Source organism: Lepidochelys kempii, chromosome 6, assembly GCF_965140285.1.
Source record: "Lepidochelys kempii isolate rLepKem1 chromosome 6, rLepKem1.hap1, whole genome shotgun sequence".
Taxonomy (NCBI): domain Eukaryota; kingdom Metazoa; phylum Chordata; order Testudines; family Cheloniidae; genus Lepidochelys; species Lepidochelys kempii.
The window spans coordinates 74,563,943-74,585,298 of NC_136385.1; the positions used below are offsets into that span (position 1 = coordinate 74,563,943).

General features: G+C 46.3%; 1 pseudogene; it reads right to left on the reverse strand.

Annotated features, from left to right (window-relative positions):
• Nucleotides 1–9,243, reverse strand: part of LOC140913617 (potassium channel subfamily K member 9 pseudogene) — a 33,896-nt pseudogene extending 24,653 nt beyond the window's left edge.
• Nucleotides 9,244–21,356: the final 12,113 nt, after the last annotated feature.

A 21,356-nucleotide genomic window follows, 5' to 3' on the forward strand; every position in this document is an offset into this window, starting at 1 on the left:
GTGAAAGCCGTGGGGCTGGGATGCGCGGCCCCAGCTGCGGCCCCGCCAAGCCCGGGACACCGAAGGACTGGGGCGCTTGGCCCCAGCTGCAGCCCCTACCAAGCCCTGGACAATGCTGGGCAGGGGTGCGTGGTCCCAGGTGCACCTCCTGGTGGAAGCCACGGGGCTGAGGCATGCGGCTCCAGCTGCATCCCCCACCAAGCCTGGGATGCCATGGGTCTGGGGCACACGGCCCAGCTGCAGCCCCCGGAAGAAGCTGCAGGACTGGAGCTGCAGGGTCCTTGTTCCAGCCAGCCCCCTTTGCAGGGCAGTCCTGCCGCTTCCTCCTGAAGCCCTACAAGTAACAGAGGTCCAGCAAAGTCATAGAATCTGTGACTGCTGTGACCTACGTGACTAAATCGTAGCCTTAATTATGTTGTATGTAGACACAAATCTTGTTTAAAGCCAATCATGTCGCTATCTGGTTGCACACTCCACTAAAAGTTATAGTTTAAAGAGGCCTAAACAGGGCATTCTTAGAACTGACAGCAGTCCTCATAAATAGTTTATAATGCAATAAGCAATTCATCGTTGCAGCTAGAAACCTGCCCACTTGGTGATAAGCCTTAAGAGATAAGGCATAGTCTGTTGCATCTTCTCCATTTCTAGTTTAGGACTGGACATTGCATTCAGATACCTCTAAGTAAAAGGCTCTGCTTTGTTCCATAAGAAACAGCACAAATGGCTTTTCCGTATTTAACAAGCTTGTCAGAATTAAACTCTTCATACAGGTGTAGGCAGCTGCCATTTTATCATCGCAGAGCACCTGATTATCAGGATTATAATGTTATCTTTTGGCAGAGAACTCCTGGCAGCAAACAGCCTCTTAAATCTGAAGGAGATTAGCAGTTCTGCGCTAGACCTATGCCTAAGTGACAAATCAGTCTCAAAGCACAGTCTTTGGCTGAAAGCACTGTGTTATGGAACTGACACCTTTCCAAAGGTCAAGTGGTTTTCCATTCAGCTTGGAGCAGAATGTACCATTTAATTCCTTCCAAAGACCAAAGGATTGTATATAAGTATAATGTAAGTCAGCTGAGTCTAATGACAGATATCAGGGCCTGCCTTTGGTCAAACACCAACATCGGGCAAAGCCAGATTTTGGAGATGCTGTATGTGTAGAGTTCCAGCTGCTGTTAATGCTTGGGGCCCAATACAAGTCTCCCTGGAATTCCTGCAAAGTGGGGATCATGCCCAGTAGAGATCTCCCTAGAATCATTGTTTCCCTTACAGGGGTGGATGGGGAACAGCAACAGGACTGGTCTTCCAAAAATTCCTGCTGCTGTGGAGATTAGGCCCAGGACAGGCCTTGCTGGAATCCGTTCTGCCACAGGGTGGACTGGTGAGCACAAGCTCTGCCTTGAGATCTCTGTCACATGAGATTTACCAGTTTTCTTTCTTTCTTTTCTTGCTGCACAAACTTTTCATATCATGCCATGACCCTGCATTGCAATTAAATAAAGTCACACAGTGTTGTACCCTGAGTAGATTTGAGGACTTTCAAAATGGCTAGCAACGTGTGGGAGTGATCCATAAAAGTATGAGCTGCCTCATGAAAAGTGAATGAGGCAGTATTGTCCTTGCTCTCTGCACAACATTAAGAATCTGCAAAGACCCCATGGACATAGTTGAGTTCCAAATAACCGTGTTTACTAGCTATATATAAACAGCCAATGTCTACTGTGTGTGTATATATTATATACACACTTCTTCCCGGTTAGGTTCTGGGGGTTTATGCAGTAGAAATCAGAGAGGTCCATTAGAGAGCTCCCAAACTATTTTAAAAGGATACTATCCAGTTCCTATCCACTACAGGTAGGAAGCCACAAGCTAAAATTTCAAGGAAGACGGGGCCATCAGAAAAGGTGGTCTTATTTCAGATCTCCCAACAGTCCCAGATTTTGTGGGACTGTCCTGCTTTGACCCACAAAGCCCCCTGTCCCTTTTCAAGCAGCTCATGTCCTGAAGGGCTGGCTGGGCTCGCATCCTTGCACCAGGTATTTCAACCTGGCCCCGGCTCATTGGTTCACAGCACCACTTGCTCAAATTTGTCCCAGCCACCCCTGTTAGAGGAGCCAGGCCAAACCAGAGTGGCACAGCAACCTTGTGTGCAAGGGGACAGGTCACAATGCCTGGAGTGGGGAGCTGAGACATGGGATCAGCTGCTGTGCGATGAACAGTGGGTTGGCTCACTCTGAAATCTCCAGCTATTCCAACACAGCAGCACCCAAACCCGCAAAATCCCCCGTTTCACTAGCTAAGTGTGAAGCTGAATGCAAGTTAAGTTGAACGTGTGGAGCTTTATTAAACACTGCGCACTGCTCCGGCCATATGGCTGCATTGCTTCCAGCCCAACTCGCATTCCCCGATTTCCCGGTATCCCTGCAATAACAGTCTCTCCACACAACATGGTCCCTCTTACTCCAGTTCCACTGATCATGATACATCTTATCTATTTTACAAGCATTTTAATATAAACATAAAAACAAATAATTTGATGCCCAGAGCCCCACCCTGTGTCCCTGCAGCCAGAGGTTGCTAGCTGAGTTGGAGTCCTGTCTTTATCACAGACTCAGCTGGTAAATCTGGGAGATAGTTTGGTATTCTTAATAGGCAACTGCCACCAGCTGTGATCTATCTCTGGCTCCCTGGAGCAAGGTTGTCTGTTTAGTCAGCTGGCCTAGTGATCAGGTCCTGCTGCTCTAGCTCCTCTTTTTAGTTCAGTGTATCCCAAATTCCTTACCGCCTGCCCAAACCAGGGCTAGGAGAAGGGGAATTTGGCTCTCTCGTTCCACCAAGTCCTAGCCCACAGCCCTGAAAGTGTGATAGGTTAGGTTGGCCTACGTTTGGCAAAGCTGCTCACTCTCCCCTGGCCCTACCACACCCAATGCCTCGGTTTTGGGGTGTGGCTGCTGTTTAGTTATCGTCCTTTGCGTGATCAAGCAGGATAGGTATGGACACACAAACTCAGTTGACACGTGGCTGTGTTGTGAAAACTTCTGTGTGAACACAACTCAATCATGTTTGAAGAACTGGGATCAGAGGAGCATGTCATGGCTTGGCTACAGGCAATGTTGTATTTCGTGTAGATGGGGCCTTAACAAGAGCCTAGGTTGTTGTTTTTTTAAATACTCTTTCCTGGCATCCCTGGTAAAGAGCTAGAGATAAGTTTCTGAACATAATAACACTTTTTGGCTCTGTCTACACAGGCAAGTCCAGACAGTGATATAACATGGTTGGGCAATTACTGTATTTAAGCACGGTAGATTTCATAATGCAGTCTGGGTCTAAGATAGTTTTATTCTTTACATTCTCCTAGTACCTGATGCTATGCCCCAATCCATTTCATTCCTGGCACCCTCCGATTCTTTTTTCTTTTGCATTGACATTGTAACCCAGTCCCAACCAGTTCAGAACAACCCCAGTTGGCATCATAAGCACATTTCCCCTCACTGCACACTCAGACTTGAAGGTTCCTCTCCCGCAGTACTGTAACCCTATCTTAACACCTCATGGCTGTGCCCTTAAGGCAAAATCATTCTGGAATGTAGCTAAAAACTGCAGGATTTATTTATGATGATTCTGAAGTTCTTTAAGGTTATAGGCCTTTGTAAAGGAATTATATTTACAAGCTCAGTTTTGTCCCAGTACTGGTTTTTGACAGTGTTGTGCTTTAGGCTTTGCAGAGTTGATTGACAATGGCTGGGTTACCTGCTACCACAAATGGAGGTGACTCACTTGAGATTTCTGCAGTGCAGGTGCTGAAGAGTCTGCAACTTCTAATCTGCACCCGCAGGGGCCCTTGTATGCTCCTGCTCTCTACATGTTTGAAGACAGTGCGTGTACAGGAGTGCCAGGCAGGGGGGTGGGGGTGCAGAAATGAAGTGGGAGGGAAGGTGACAAACTCAAATTACTCTCTGGGTTTCTAGAAACACCTGTTTCCTGTTGTTGAATGGCTCCAGTAGAAGCTATATTGTTTACTTTAATTAACTTGTTCTTTACTCACTTGTACCCCAAACTCTTAGCCCCAGAGAACAGCCCTCTTTTTCAGAAAGTGAGGTGGGATTCCTAGATGGAGAGTCCCTGAGGACAACCTGCATGGACTGAAGTGAGAGATGCTATACAAGTATATGTTATGGGGAAGTAGAATGAGAGGGGGAAGGGATAAAGACATTCTGTGAACTGAGACAGATCCGAGGGGATTAAGGACTCTGCAGTAAGAAAGGTGATAAGAACTCTGTACTGAGGGGAAATGGCTAAGCACTTCCTACACTAATGTCCTTTCTACTCCAGTAAGCTGACCATTGCTGAAAATGGTTATCAGCTACTGGTCCCCTTCATCTGGTGCTGAAAACAATTTAACTGCTTAGTAGACAAGACAAAATGTTTTCACCACTGTCACAGAAAGCATGATTGAAACTTGCTGCACCAAGTCTCTGAAAGACCCACACATGGAGCTTAGCATAGCTCACTTAGAAGGAAGAAGGACTGAGAGATGAACCAGTAATTTTAGGCAGTCTAGTATTTCAAACTTGATGCTTAGGCCTTTAGGCCATTTATGGCAGAGACATCTATAAGTACCTGTTATCCAAGCCCTGACTGTCTCTTCCTCCTCTTCTCTCCACCGCTGCCTCCCACTTTTAGACTTAGGAACAGGAGATGGAGACAAGGGTAGGGGCAGAACAGGGAGATGTGCAGAGTTGTAATGTTGAAAACAATTTCCCCATGCTTAGATCCTGCAGTCTTAATGCAGCTTTCTTTCCCCCTATTGTTAAATGCATTGAATACCATCAAAACAGGAAACGGCTTCCTCCAACCTCTGACACCAGTGAATAAAGCCCAGCTGCTGATAGCTGAAGTGGCCTCACCACGGCCACCCGGTTCTTAGAAAATGTCTGCATGGAGGGGCACTAGGGGATGAGGGAGAAATACAAGTGAAGTCTGAATATGCAGGTAAATGCAGTAGCTCTTTAAAGAGGTCTGTAATGTCACTGGAAAACTCCGATGGAAACTTTTCAAAACTGCATTTCTGAAATTAGGGCACATTAAAGTGAAAGAAATAGTGTTCAGTATAATCTCTATCACTTCACTACTCTTGAATGCTAATGTTATCTCCCTGCTGCTCTGCACAGCTCTTACATCAGACATTATGTGTTCTCTGGGCTGTTGGGAAATTGTCTTATGGTCATTCCAACTTGTGCTGTGATCCTCTTAGATCTCACAAGTCAAGCCAGATTGGTATTGGGTTAGGAGACATCCAAGGAACACATAGGTGCTACAGGAAATGGTGTTGGTAAGTTAATAGGAAACAAAGCTTCAGCACTATGTTAGAGAGCCCTATGCAGCCAGTGTTCCATCTTCTCAATGAGATGTAACATAGAGGAGATTAAAGTTCTCATGGCACTTTTCATAATTACACCATCCCCTATTATTAACTGGCATCCAGGCCAAATCCCAGTTTATGGCTTTCTCCTGACCTTAACTTACCATTGCAATTTCAGTCGGATACAATATTCTCCATTTCATCTCTAAATAGTTGTGTTATATAAAGCCAATATGATGTGATCATTATATGTCCCCTTTCTGCCAGAGAGATATGGTGTGTGGTTTGGTAAGTATTTATGATTCATATCACATTCTCAGAGTACATAGTGCTATATGAGCCTGACCTGGCATCACTGAAGTCCATAGAATCATAGAATATCAGGGTTGGAAGGGACCCCAGAAGGTCATCTAGTCCAACCCCCTGCTCAAAGCAGGACCAATTCCCAGTTAAATCATCCCAGCCAGGGCTTTGTCAAGCCTGACCTTAAAAACCTCCAAGGAAGGAGATTCTACCACCTCCCTAGGTAACGCATTCCAGTGTTTCACCACCCTCTTAGTGAAAAAGTTTTTCCTAATATCCAATCTAAACCTCCCCCACTGCAACTTGAGACTATTACTCCTCGTTCTGTCATCTGCTACCATTGAGAACAGTCTAGAGCCATCCTCTTTGGAACCCCCTTTCAGGTAGTTGAAAGCAGCTATCAAATCCCCCCTCATTCTTCTCTTCTGCAGGCTAAACAATCCCAGCTCCCTCAGCCTCTCCTCATAACTCATGTGTTCCAGTCCCCTAATCATTTTTGTTGCCCTTCGCTGGACTCTCTCCAATTTATCCACATCCTTCTTGAAGTGTGGGGCCCAAAACTGGACACAGTACTCCAGCTGAGGCCTCACCAATGTCGAATAGAGGGGGACGATCACGTCCCTCGATCTGCTCGCTATGCCCCTACTTATACATCCCAAAATGCCATTGGCCTTCTTGGCAACAAGGGCACACTGCTGACTCATATCCAGCTTCTCGTCCACTGTCACCCCTAGGTCCTTTTCCGCAGAACTGCTGCCTAGCCATTCGGTCCCTAGTCTGTAGCTGTGCATTGGGTTCTTTCGTCCTAAGTGCAGGACCCTGCACTTATCCTTATTGATCCTCATCAGATTTCTTTTGGCCCAATCCTCCAATTTGTCTAGGTCTTTCTGTATCCTATCCCTCCCCTCCAGCGTATCTACCACTCCTCCCAGTTTAGTATCATCCGCAAATTTGCTGAGAGTGCAATCCACACCATCCTCCAGATCATTTATGAAGATATTGAACAAAACCGGCCCCAGGACCGACCCCTGGGGTACTCCACTTGATACCGGCTGCCAACTAGATATGGAGCCATTGATCACTACCCGTTGAGCCCGACAATCTAGCCAGCTTTCTACCCACCTTGTAGTGCATTCATCCAGCCCATACTTCCTTAACTTGCTGACAAGAATACTGTGGGAGACCGTGTCAAAAGCTTTGCTAAAGTCAAGAAACAATACATCCACTGCTTTCCCTTCATCCACAGAACCAGTAATCTCATCATAAAAGGCGATTAGATTAGTCAGGCATGACCTTCCCTTGGTGAATCCATGCTGGCTGTTCCTGATCACTTTCCTCTCATGCAAGTGCTTCAGGATTGATTCTTTGAGGACCTGCTCCATGATTTTTCCAGGGACTGAGGTGAGGCTGACTGGCCTGTAGTTCCCAGGATCCTCCTTCTTCCCTTTTTTAAAGATTGGCACTACATTAGCCTTTTTCCAGTCATCCGGGACTTCCCCGGTTCGCCACGAGTTTTCAACGATAATGGCCAATGGCTCTGCAATCACAGCCGCCAATTCCTTCAGCACTCTCGGATGCAACTCGTCCAGCCCCATGGACTTGTGCACGTCCAGCTTTTCTAAATAGTCCCTAACCACCTCTATCTCCACAGAGGGCTGGCCATCTCTTCCCCATTTTGTGATGCCCAGCGCAGCAGTCTGGGAGCTTTTTGCCATTGACTTCAATAGGGGCCTGATTGAGCCCCACATTAGGTGAATTGTTGAAAGCACCTAACAGTCTTTGCCAGAAAGAACTTACAGTCTATAGAACATGTCACTCTAAAGGTACAAGTTAATTAGTTGCTCTCTGCTACATCCACACAACCCCATTAACTTCAGAGGGCCTTCAAGGGTATAACTGAAGGGAGAATTTAGCCTTTAATGTTAATGAAGTGCTTTGAATGGATGACAGGCTGTCCAATAGCAGTGACTATTATTAATTATTGTTATTACTATAGTAGTAACTAGGTTTTACGCTCCTAGAATCTGGGGGTCTCTCAAGAAAGTTAAAAGTGAAGAAACTAAGAGACAAAAAGAGAGGAAATTGAGTGTGCGTGTGTATATTTGGGGGCTGGGGGGGGTGGGAAGAGAGAGAGAAACTTGTCTGATACAGTGACCCAGTGTCTGGAGCACCACATACATTTATGCATATCCTGACTCTAAGATCAGAGAGCATGAAGACCAGTGTTCCTTCTAATTTTTTATGTCCATGTGCGGAATGAATTTTGTTATGTGCACCAATATGTGTCACACATCACCTTCATATTGGTGCACATAACAAAATTCATGCGACGGGGGTGGGGCCGAGGAATTCAGAGTGTGGGAAGGGGGTCAGGGCTGGAGCAGAAGTTTGGGGTGCGGCGGAGTAGGTAAGGGCTCTGGCTGGGGGTGCAGGTTCTGGGGTGGGGCTGTGGATGAGTGCTTTGGAGTGTGGGAGGGGGCTGAAGGCTGGGGCCGAGGGTTGGGTGCAGGAGAAGAGGGCTCCGGCTAGGGGTGAAGGCTCAGCGGTGGGGGGTCATGGATGAGGGGATTGGGGTGCTGGAGGGGGCTCAGGGTTGGGGAAGAGGGTTGAGGTGTGGGCTCTGGGTGGAGCCAGGGATGAGGGGTTTGGGGTGCAGGCTTCCCCAGGATGGTGGTGAGGAGAGAGGACTTCCCCTTAGCCCTCTCTCGCCACAGCAGCTCGGGGCTGCGGGAGAGGTGCCTCTCCCCAGGTCGAGGCAGCTCCAGTGGGGCTGGGCTCGACTGAGGGAGAGGCTCCTCTCCCCACAGCTCTGGCGGACTTGAGCCAGGGGAGGCTTCCTCTCTCCCAGCCATGGCAAGTCCGGGGCAGGTCTGTGCTGGGGCCAGCGAGGAGGGGCATCCCTCCCCGCCGCAACAGGTACGCATTGCAGGAGAGGCACCTCTCCGTGCCACGGCACGTCCATGCTGGCGGAGAGATATCTCTGCCCACCGCAGCCCTTAGCCCCTGTCTGGGGCTTAATAGGCAGCTGCAAGGCTGCACAGCTTAGAGGGAACTTAGATGGAGACCCTGGTTTGAAAAAGGTCCTGGCATCCATCCCCATCAAGGTCAAGTAGCTGGCAGCTGTGAGAGTGAGGAAGGGGTTCCACCTTTTAATGTGAATGAGGTAATGGGATTGGATCTTGAAGCTGAAAGACAGCCTGAGGGACCAATAGAAGACAAGATGTAGGCCTCTTTAGGAAGCTCATGAGGGAAGAGCCAGGTTGCTTCTGCTCTTTTCATTAATAAAGACAGGCCAGTGAAAGCCACTTCTCTCTCTGGAGAGCTGGGAGCAAGAAATAATATAGCCAGAATAAGGAAAACTGATGAGAAGAGAGTAGGATGAAAAAAGTGTAATCAGTTTGTATAATAATAATGATACCATGCTCTGTAAAGAGCACGGTGTATGTACCGATGACTTCTTTGATGGCTGCTGAGTCCGATGTGCGAGTGACAGTCCTGTCCACAGGTAGGGCACGCTCATGCACTAGCAATGTTCCAAATCCGAGCAGCAGATTATTTTCTCCTCTGACGCCGGTCATCACGAACCTTGATCCAGTCCATCTCGCAGCGCGCCTCTCCAGCTACAAGCTGGCTCTGCCAACCAGAATGGCAATCTGAACTCCTTTCCCAATCCTCCAAAGAGATTCCAAAGGATACTAAATCATCCAAAATCTGTGCAGTGGTCTGCCTCTCTTTCTAGACCCTTTGTGAGCTTCAGAGTACAGCACATTCTTCAGGATCCTTTAATCCGGCATTCGCTTGACATGTCCAAGCCACCTGAGTCTTTTCTTACTAATCAGTGTTCCATGTATGATATATCAGCATGATTTAACACTTGCACATTTGTCACCCTGTCTTGCTGTCTTATTTGAAGAATTTTGCACAAGCATCTGATATGAAAACTGTTTAGTCTTTTGGTATGTTTGGCGTAAGTCATCCATGTTTCTGAGTCATATAGAAGAGTGGATAAAACACATCTTATAAATATGAATTTTCACTTTAGTTGACAATTTGTTTGTTCCAGGCTCCATCTTGCAAAAGACCAAAGCTTCTGGTTGCTTTGCTGATGCTACTAGTGATCTCAGCATCAAGATCTACATTGCTGGTAATGGTAGATCCAAGGTAGCAAAATTGGTCAACAACATTCAGATGAATACTGTTACCTGAAATTGGGCCAGCTAGTAAGCTTAGGGAGGACTAATGACCCACCAGAGTTCGGCAGAAAGCAGCACGTTTATTATCCTGATAGCTAAGCTCAAACGAAGGGGGAGGAGGGTTCCCACACTCACACTCGCATACTCACGCTCCCAGGACAGGCGCGGCACTGGAGATGTCAGGATCCTTCAAGGTAAGTGTCCCACAGCGCAGCAATGGACAGTGCGATGAAGGTAAGTCTGCCTGAGGCATGATGGAATGAAACGCAGCGAACCACTGGCCAGGCGGTCTGGGGGAAGGGCCTTCATGGGAGGTACAAGATTTGCCTTACCTACTGTTCACCTCTGCCTTGCATTCTCAGGATTAATCTACTCCCCCACCCTAACCTCCCAGGTAAAATATATTGGGGTAGGGAAACAGGTACAGTTAGAGAGAGAGAAGAAATATATAAAGGGAGCTCTAAAAGTAGCTGTATAGACAGCACTTTGAGTTGTGGCTCAGGCTACAGCTCAGGCTCTGAAGCCAGCCTTCACAGCCTGAGCTGCAACTTCAAAGCCTTGTTTACACTGCTATTTTTAGAGTGCTAGCACGAGCCCCACTAGCCCAAGTCTGTTGTACTCTGGATGTCCTCAAGAAAAGAGAACCAAAGTTCCTTATTTTTGTTTAGATGTTTTCTGTTCCTTCTGTAGGAGTGACCCACACGAGTGGTGAGGGCAGGGGTGGGCAAACTTTTTGGCCTGAGGGCCACATCTGGGAATAGAAATTGTATGGCGGGCCATGAATGCTCACAAAATTGGGGTTGGGGTGCAGGAGGGGGTGAGGGCTCTGGTTGGGGGTGCGGGCTCTGGGGTGGGGCTCGGGATTAGTTTGGGGTGTAGGAGGGTGCTCTGGGCTGGGACCAAGGGGTTTGAAGGGTAGGAGGGGGATCAGCGGTGTGGGAAGGGGTGCAGGCTCTGGGTTGGGGCTGGGGATGAGGAGTTTGTGGTGTAGGAGGGTGCTTAGGGCTGGGGTTGGGATGTGGGGAGAGGCTCAGGGGTGCAGGATCCGAGTGGCACTTACCTCAAGCAGCTCCTGGAAGCAGTGACATGCCCCTTCTCCGGCTCCTACACAGAGGCACGGCCAGGCGGTTCTGCACGCTGCCCCATCCGCAGGCACCACCCCTGCAGCTCCCTTTGGAGCATGTAGGAGTAAGAGCAGGGCCATGCAGCTGCTTCTGGGAGCCACATGGTGCGAACCCTGACCCTGTGCCCCAGCTGGAGTGCTGGAGCAAGGCAAGCCCCAGACCCTGCTCCCCAGCGGGAGCTTGCAGGCTGGCTTAAAAAGGCTTGCGGGCCATAGTTTGCCCACCCCTGTGTTAGGGTATATGACCTTGGTGCTGACGATACATACCTATTACCTTCGCAACCTGCCAGTCAATTTCTGTTTGAAATGTCATAGCCTCTCCCATTTGTAAAGACACTAACTGGCATTCTTGCCATAGTATTTCTTCTTCTAATTTTCTGACATATAGCTGTTCTGTAGCTACTTCAGGATTAATTGTCTTTTGCTCAAGAAATCTGTTAGATTTAAAAAGTTTTTTCTTCTGCCCATTAGTCTCTGAACTGGTGAGCTTAATAAAGCTGCGAGGTATGTTGCAATATTCTAATAATGCTAATTATAGACCCCTTGAACATGTTGGGGTTTTGTTGTTGTTATCAAGTTCTTTGCATGTGTACTAACTTTTCTGCTAGCCTGTTGGACTGTGCATAGTTAGGGCTTGACCGTGGTGTACCTGAATGATAGATCAAAGAGAACTACCAAAATGAACCACTTGTGAATTGTGGGCCATTATCTGTTATTAACTCATGTAGAGTCCCATGGTGAGAAAACTGTAATTTACAATATGTTGTTACATTGTTGCTCAATGTGGTATGAAACAGCTCAATTGAAATAATAATAATAATAATTAATAATTAATAAAAGACTGGTAGTCCACTCATGAGATAATCTTTTCCACATAATGCAAATAGATCTTTGCCAATGTTTGACCAAAGGTGATCAAAAATTTAATTTAGTTCTAGTAGTTCTTTCACATTCTGTTTCCTGGCTCTGATACTATTGCATGTAGCAGTGTAGATGATTTAACCTTTTTTGCTCCTCTTCAATATTGCCAGCTTCCAGGAAAATTTAGAAGCTCTGCAACCACCTATTCCAGTTCTCTGCCAGTTTTCCTTCAAGAGTCAATGATTCAGGTGGCTTCACTGCCTCTTAGGCAATCTGCGAAGAGACTGCAGCTGATACTAGGTGCTGAAAAAGATCAATTCTCCAATATTTATTGACACATAACTAGGGCCCTATCAAATTCAATCTGTTTTGGTCAATTTCATGGTCATAGGATTTTAAAATTTTTAAATTTCATGACTTCATTTTAGTTTTCTTCTGACACAATGTATAAAGGGTAGCAACCAGGAGTGCTGATAAGAGACTTATCTTTTTTCCCTCACCCCAGTCACATGACATGGATCAGGGTTACAAAAGGGCAATACCCCGTCACATGCTAGTATCCATTGATTCCTGTTGCTACTGTTACAGCTCCTACCTGTTGTCTTGGGGGTGGGGGGCAGCAGCAGAGTGGGGGCAAATAGCATGTCTCCCTTTCCCTCCAACTTTTTTACAAGCTGTCTCCCATTCAGTCACTGCAGTGTTTTTCCATTATTCTCTCCCTCTGTAATCTTTGATGTTCCCTTGTTCTGGAAGTTGCAACATTTCTCCCTGTGGTTTTTCTCTCTCATCTCTCCCATCTAAGGTGTTTTTCCTTTCTTCCCCATCTAGGGTTATCTTTCTTTTCCTTGTCTCCGGATCTCACTATTTCTTCCTTTCTCCCCATGCCCCTTGGTTGTTTTTCCCCTTGTGTTCCTCCTTCCTGTCTCCCTAACTGCCCTCAGGGAAGTTGCTTTCTTTGCTTAAGGTTGATGGGGTCTGGTAACACTCTGAGATTTCACTGAAACCTTAGAGCAGTGGTTCTCAACCTTTCCAGACTACTGTACCGCTTTCAGGAGTCTGCTGCTTTGTCTTGCGTACCCCCAAGTTTCACCTCACTTAAAAATTACTTGCTTACAAAATCAAACATAAAAATACAAAAGTGTCACAGTGCACTATTACTGACAAATTGCATATTTTCTCATTTTCATATAATTATAAAATAAATCAATTGGAATATAAATATTGTGCTTACATTCAGTGTTTAGTACTGCATATGGAGCAGTATAAACCAGTCATTGTCTGTATCAAATTTTAGCTTTGTACTGACTTTGCTAGTATTTTTTATGTAGCCTGTTGTAAAACTAGGCAAATATCTAGATGAGTGGATATACCCCCTGGAAGACCTCTGTGTATCCGCAGTGGTACACGTACCCCTGTTTGAGAATCACTGACTTAGTGTAGGGGCAGCAAGGGAGCAGAAAGGCAAATTCTGGCAGTTACAGCAGTGGCTCCTTGTGGCAGGATGAGAGAACTGTGGGCAAAAAAATCCCTTCTATGGAGCTTGTATCCTCTGAGCATTCCATAAACATTAATGAATTTACCTTCAAAACAACCTTGTGAAGAAGGGAAGTGTAATTATCTCCATTTTTTAGGTAGGGGCACTGATAGGTACTGGGAAGATAAGTGACTTATCCGAAGTCATAAACATTGGGGATAGATTTCAGTATCCACTGATTTAGGAGTGGATACTCCTAAATCCCAGTGCAATGCTTTGGCCAAAAGACCATTCTTAATCTCTGTTACCAGGCCTGTATGGAAATGGGCTTCTCTTTTCTCCCAGTGTCCATGATCACAGACATTTCCAAAAGGATATATATTGTAATTGCTGTGTTTTTTCCATTTCTGTTTTTCTCTTTCATCAATACATGCAGTATGCAACTACTGGACAATTTTCCATGGACCGGCACTACAAATGCGAGAGCACTGCTGCACCTTTTTCCATGTTATTCCTTATGCATGGAACGAGCTCCCCATAAAAATCCATCAGGCTATCACAGTGACTCCCTTCAAATTCCTGGTTGAAATTCTCCTCTTATGATTCTATGAATGTCTCTCACAATGGTTAGGCATCTGAGGTGCTGTGACTGCTGCTTATCATGATGACCAGCTGTGTCACTATTTCCTTGTGCTCCCTCTGTTTTCTCTTGTCTTATACTTAGATTGTAAGCTCTTTACGGCTGGGGCCATCACTTTGTTATATATTTGTACAGTGTCTAGCACCATGAGAAAACAATGCCATTGACAGAAGAGCTCAATAATGGAACAGAGTTTGTTTGCGTCAATGGCAAATACATGGCATGGTTTCCTGTTTCCATGGGAGTTCGGCAAGGATGTGTCCTGTCACCACTGTTGTTCAATATTGGCATTGATTGGTTGATGAATAAGCTCAAGGAGACAGGTGTAAGTTGTACTAAGCTGAATACCATTATGCTTTGACATTTCAAATATGAAATATGTTGATGATATTGTCTAATTGGCTCAGTTTGGTGAATCGCTGTAGCTAATAGCAACTCTGGTTGGGCAAGAAGCAGCATGATTTGGTCCAGATAAAATTAAGTCCCTCACCATTACCATCAAGCAGTTTCTAACTCCAAATTACAACCAGTGCAGTATTAACCTGTCTGGATGGGATACTTATCAATACTTGGGAAGCACCATAGACAGTCCTGAAGGATGCTCAAAAGATGTGGCTGCTCGTTTAGCAGTAGCTGCTGCCATATTTCAGGCCCTTCTGTGGCCTCTGTGGTGATATTGTGGTATCAAGCTTGCTACAAAGCTGTGGCTCTATAGAACCACAGTTATACCAACTTTACTGTACCTCTGTGAAACTTGGGTGCTGAGGAAAACTGAAGAGTACCAGATTTGTGCTTCTGTTTGTGATTCTTGTCATCTTCATCAGCTGCTCCATGTTAAATGGCAGGCCAAGATCAGCAATGAGGATACATGTAACTGAACTCACCAACTGCCTCCATCAACGCTGATTCGGTTTCAGTGGCTTTCTTTGTACGGACAAGTTATTAGGATGAAAGATCAATGAAATATGAAGCGTGTTCAGTTTACTAAGTCATGCTGCTATGCAGCCAGTGATAACATAGTCACCAAAAGCTTCGGTAGTGCAGTAAGATTGCCAATGCCAGATGTAGACTGAACATCCAGCGAGATTGTCTCGAGGACCTAGCTAGAGATCCATCTGGGTGGCACTCAATCTGCAAGGAGGCTGCATCCCTTTGAAATTTGCCATGATGATGATGGTAATAACACAATGGGGCTTTGGCTAGTACTACTACTACTGATTATGATGATGATGTCCCATTAGAAAACCTGTACTCAAAAGACTTAGAAAATATTTTTTCCTTCTGGTAAATATAACAGTTGAAAAGAGACTGGGACTGGGGACCCTTCAACATCAGAAATCCATGAAAGAGTGGTTGCATTACCTTGAAACCAGCAACATAAATGAGTGAATTGTATAGTGTGATAGATTTCATCTGAGCCTTGCCACTGCTGCGATTTCCTGTCTCTCTCATATATTTCTTCACTTGTACTTCAGGCCCACACTGTTGATCTATTTTGTCTGTGCAGTCATAGCACCCTCTACTGCTTCTGAGGCAATCTGCAGACAGACTGCAACTGATAATAGGTGCTGAAAAAGATCAATTCTCTAACATTTATTGACCCATAACTAGGGCCCTACCAAATTCACATTCCATTTGGGTCAATTTCACAGTCATAGGATTTTAAAAATCGTAAATTTCATGATTTCAGCTATTTAAATCTGAAATTTCATGGTGTTGTAATTGTAGGGGTCCTGACTCAAAAAGGAGTTGGGGGTGGGGAGTGAGGGGTTGCAAGGCGTGTGTGTGTGTGTGTGGTGGTGGTGGTGCGTTGGGTTCTGGTACTGCTAACCTTACTTCTGTGCTGCTGGCGGCGGCGGTGCTGCCTTCAGAGCTGTGCAGCTGGAGAATGGTGGCTGCTGGTTTGGAGCCCAGCTCTGAAGGCAGGGCCACCACCAGCAGTAGTGCAGAAGTAAGGATGGTATGGTATGGTATTGCCACCCTTATTTCCAGGCTGCTGCCTGAAGAGCTGGGCCCTCACTCAGCAACTGCCGCTTTCCGGCCACCCTGCTTTGAAGGCAGCGCAGAAGTAAGGGGGAAATACTGTGACCACCCCCTAAAATAACCTTGTGACCCCTCCTAGAACTCCCTTTTGGGTCAGGACCCCCAAATTTGAGAAATGATGGTCTCCACCATGAAATCTGTACAGTATAGGGTAAAAACACACAAGACCAGATTTCACGTGGGTGGGGAGGGAGACCAGATTTCACAGTCTGTGACGCGTTTTTCATGGGCACGAATTTGGTAGAGCTCTACCTATAACTCTCTAAGGCACTGTTGTGTAGTTTTTTTTCTCATGAGAACAGCTTGGATCATTTTACCATTAAAAAATTAAGTGCTGACCCTAGAGGAAACTTCATTTCTGGGTATGGGACTGTACACTCAGAGGTTTATCCATCTACTGAGCTAAAATATTTGGCATGCTTTTTTTTTTTTCTTTCATGCATTGGTGAAGAATCATTTCCTCAGTATTCGTTCTGTCAGGCCCATGAAGAGCAAAAGACAAAGTTTGTCAGTATCTGAGCTTTGTTAGAAATATGAAAAAGCACTAGATCAAATTTCACTTCCTGCACAAAACCCTACAATTATAGCTGAACTGTGTAGGACTGACAGGAAATTTCCACTCTTCAGAATTTTGACCTTAGTCAAGAACTACAAGTATTATGGATGGAAAGTGCCCTTTCTCTCCATCCTAATACACTTTGTTTTCACTTAGCCTTTTATTGTACAAGGCTAAGAGTCTTATCCTTTTCATATTCTGAAGTTACATTTGTCATTCCCTGAAACTATAATCAGTCATTCTCAGACATAACCCAAAATCCTTTCCATAGCACTTCAGAGAAAGTGTCGTGTCAGGCAGGATTTTATGTCCTTTAGTGGCAATTAGCATTAGCTGGGGCACGTGGCTTGTTGGGGGAGGCTGAGGGAACTGGGCTTGTTTGGTCTGCAGAGGAGAAGAGTGAGGAGGGATTTGGTGGTAGCCTTGGGCTACCTGAGGAGGGGTTCCTGGGAGGATGGAGCTGGGCTGTTCTCAGGGGTGGCGGAGCAGGGAGTGGTGGTCTCAGGTTGCAGTGGGAGGAGTCTGGGTTGCATGTTGGGAGGAACTGTTTCACTAGGAGGGTGGTAGAGCACTGGAGTGGGTTACCTGGGGAGCTGGTGGGGGTCTCCATCCTTGGAGGTTTTTGGGGCCCGGCTTGACAAAGCCCTGGCTGGGATGATTTAGTTGGGGTTGGTCCTGCTTTGAGTAGGGGCTTGGTCCCTTCCAACCCTAATCTTCTATGAGAAAACCTGGATTTGTGCTGGAAATGGCCCACCTTGATTATCATACACATTGTAAGGAGAGTGATCACTTTAGATAAGCTATTACCAACAGGAGAGTGGTTTTGGGGGGAGAAAAAACCTTTTGTAGTGATAAACACTCATTTTTTTCATGGTCTGTGTGTATAAAAACATCTTCTGTATTTTCCACAGTATGCATCTGATGAAGTGAGCTGTAGCTCACGAAAGCTTATGCTCAAATAAACTGGTTAGTCTCTAAGGTGCCACAAGTACTCCTTTTCTTTATATGAATGCTTGTTTGTTGTTATAGCTGTGTTGGTCCCAGGATATTACAGGGACAAGGTAGACTCTCTAATATAAATGTCTTATGTACTGGTCCATTCAGGAAGCTCTTTTTGATGAAACATTTATATGGAGAGTTCAGACTGGAAAGGAAATGGGTGCTAGCAGTGGGATCAGGGGAGAGCAGGGTTAGGAAAAACAGCATTGTGGGTAAGGCACAGAGAAGATTAAAATTGGAAATGAAAAAGATAAGTAGTATTCTTCAAGTTCCTGAATACATCAAGTGCTGCTCACTTGAGAAGCCAGAATGAGATGCCCACCATTGTTGTTCAGTATTGGCACTGATCCCCTCATATTGTAAATATGAATGCACTTGCTCTACTGGGCTCCAGTCTGAACTGCCCTTCAGTGCAAAAATGCACCCAAGGCTTCTGCTAGGCTCCTTGGGCTTTGTTTAGCTCCCTTCACTGGAGAAAAAAATAAGTGGGGATAACTTGTGGTGCCAATGAGGGGTCACTCACAATACATTATGCAAACCTTTGTAACGTGAAAAGGAGTACTTGTGGCACCTTAGAGACTAACCAATTTATTTGAGCATAAGCTTTCGTGAGCTACAGCTCACTTCCCTGACAGCAGGATTGTCTGGCTATGTAGACTCTCTCCTTAGGCCCTACGCTACCAGCACTCCCAGCTACCTTCGAGACACCACTGACTTCCTGAGGAAACTACAATCCATCGGTGATCTTCCTGATAACACCATCCTGGCCACTATGGATGGAGAAGCCCTCTACACCAACATTCCACACAAAGATGGACTACAAGCCGTCAAGAACACTATCCCCGATAATGTCACGGCTAACCTGGTGGCTGAACTTTGTGACTTTGTCCTTATCCATAACTATTTTACATTTGGGGACAATGTATACCTTCAGATCAACGGCACTGCTATGGGTACCTGCATGGCCCCACAGTATGCCAACATTTTTATGGCTGATTTAGAACAACGCTTCCTCAGCTCTTGTCCCCTAATGCCCCTACTCTACTTGCGCTATATTGATGACATCTTCATCATCTGGATCCATGGAAAAGAAGCCCTTGAGGAATTCCACCATGATTTCAACAATTTCCATCCCACCATCAACCTCAGCCTTGTCCAGTCCACACAAGAGATCCACTTCCTGGACACTACAGTGCTAATAAACAATGGTCACATAAACACCACCCTATACCGGAAACCTACTGACCGCTATTCCTACCTACATGCCTCCAGCTTTCACCCTGACCACACCACACGATCCATCGTCTACAGCCAAGCTCTGCGATACAACCGCATTTGCTCCAACCCCTCAGACAGAGAGAAACACCTACAAGATCTCTATCAAGCATTCTTACAACTACAATACCCACCTGCGGAAGTGAAGAAACAGATTGATAGAGCCAGAAGAGTTCCCAGAAGTCACCTACTACAGGACAGGCCTAACAAAGAAAATAACAGAATGCCACCAGCCGTCACCTTCAGCCCCCAACTAAAACCCCTCCAACGCATTATTAAGGATCTACAACCTATCCTGAAGGATGACCCAACACTCTCACAAATCTTGGGAGACAGGCCAGTCCTTGCCTACAGACAGCCCCCCAACCTGAAACAAATATTCACCAACAACCACATACCCCACAACAGAACCACTAACCCAGGAACCTATCCTTGCAACAAAGCCCGTTGCCAACTGTGCCTACATATCTATTCAGGGGACACCATCACAGGACCTAATAACATCAGCTACACTATCAGAGGGTCGTTCACCTGCACATCCACCAATGTGATATATGCCATCATGTGCCAGCAATGCCCCTCTGCCATGTACATTGGTCAAACTGGACAGTCTCTACGTAAAAGAATAAATGGACACAAATCAGATGTCAAGAATTATAACATTCATAAACCAGTCGGAGAACACTTCAATCTCTCTGGTCACGCGATTACAGACATGAAGGTCGCTATCTTAAAACAAAAAAACTTCAAATCCAGACTCCAGCGAGAAACTGCTGAATTGGAATTCATTTGCAAATTGGATACTAAGTCATTATGCAAGGTAGCCTATTTCCCCTTGTCTTTTCCTACCCCCCCCACCCGACGTTCTGGTTAAACTTGGATTTATGCTGGAAATGGCCCACCTTGATTATCATACACATTGTAAGGAGAGTGATCACTTTAGATAAGCTATTACCAGCAGGAGAGTGGGGTGGGAGGAGGTATTGTTTCATGGTCTCTGTGTATATAATGTCTTCTGCAGTTTCCACAGTATGCATCCGATGAAGTGAGCTGTAGCTCACGAAAGCTTATGCTCAAATAAATTGGTTAGTCTCTAAGGTGCCACAAGTACTCCTTTTCTTTTTGCGAATACAGACTAACAAGGCTGTTACTCCGAAACCTTTGTAACATGATCATCCCTTTCCTTTCTTACATGTTTTCATCAGCAGTTAAAATAGTTAACAATGCTGACATTTACATTGTCATTATGAAATGAAGTGGGGTAGTTCACACTTCTCAGAGCTTTTGTTTCAGGATGTTTGCAAACTCACATAACATTTCATTAGTTACACTTGACTCATGTAATCATTCTGAATGTGTTCTCCTCCCGACCATAAGAGATGTCTATGTCCCCCTTTGTCTCCCAACTCAAACCATGGGTTCTGGACTGGGAATCAGAAGATCTACATTCAATTCCCAGCTCACTACAGACTTGCTGAGTGATGCTAGCCAAATCCCTCATCTCCTCTGTGCCTCAGCTTCCCCAGTTGTCAAACGGGAATAATAATGGTTCCCTACATCAGAGGAGTGGTAGAAGGCTAAACTCACTGGAGATTAATATGGATGCCGAGAATCTCAACTTACTTTAGTAAAGCTTATTAAAAATTGTGGGAAGTATACAATCCTTTATGCTTCAGAATATAACCCACCTCTACTTTATAGGGCTTAGAAACTTTCGGTAGGAAGAGGTTATGTCATAACTCAGAGGTGGGCAAACTACAGCCTGCAGGCCTCATCCGACCCTCAAGCTCCAGCTGGGGAGCAAGGTCTGGGGCTTGCCCTGCTCTAGCTGGGAAGCGGGGTTGGCAGTTGCTCCGCATGCGCATGCCACAGCTCCATGTGGCTCCCAGAAGCAGCAGCATGTCCACCTCCTGCTCCTACATTTAGGGGCAGCCAGGGGGCTCCACACGCCACCCCCACAGCTCCCATTGGCCGTGAACTGTGGCCAATGGGAGCTGCAGGAGCAGTGTGCAGAGCCACCTAGCTGTGCCTCTGCATAGGACCTGGAGGGGAGACAAGCTGCTGCTTCTGGGAGCTGCTTGAGGTAAGCACCGCCTGGAGCCTGCACCCCGAGATCCTGCTCTTCAAACCCCTAGGTCCCAGCCTGGAGCACCCTTCTACACCCCAAATCCCCCAGCCCCACGCCAGAGCCCTCACCCCCCGCACTCCAACCCTCTGCTGCAGCCCTGATCCCCCTCCTGCCCTCTGAATCCCTCAGTCCCAGCCTGGAGCACCCTCCTACATCCCAAATCCCTAGACCCATCCCAGAGCCTGCACTTCTAGCTGGCGCCCTTGCCGTCCCACCCCCCCAACTCCCTGCCCAGCCCAGAGACCACCTCCTGCCCCCAAACTCCTCATTTCTGGCCACACTCCAGACCCTGCACCCCCAGCCAGAGCCCTCACCCCCCCCTGCACCCCACCCCCAATTTTGTGAGCACTCATGGGCTGCCATGCAATTTCCATACTCCGATGTGGCCCTTGGGCCAAA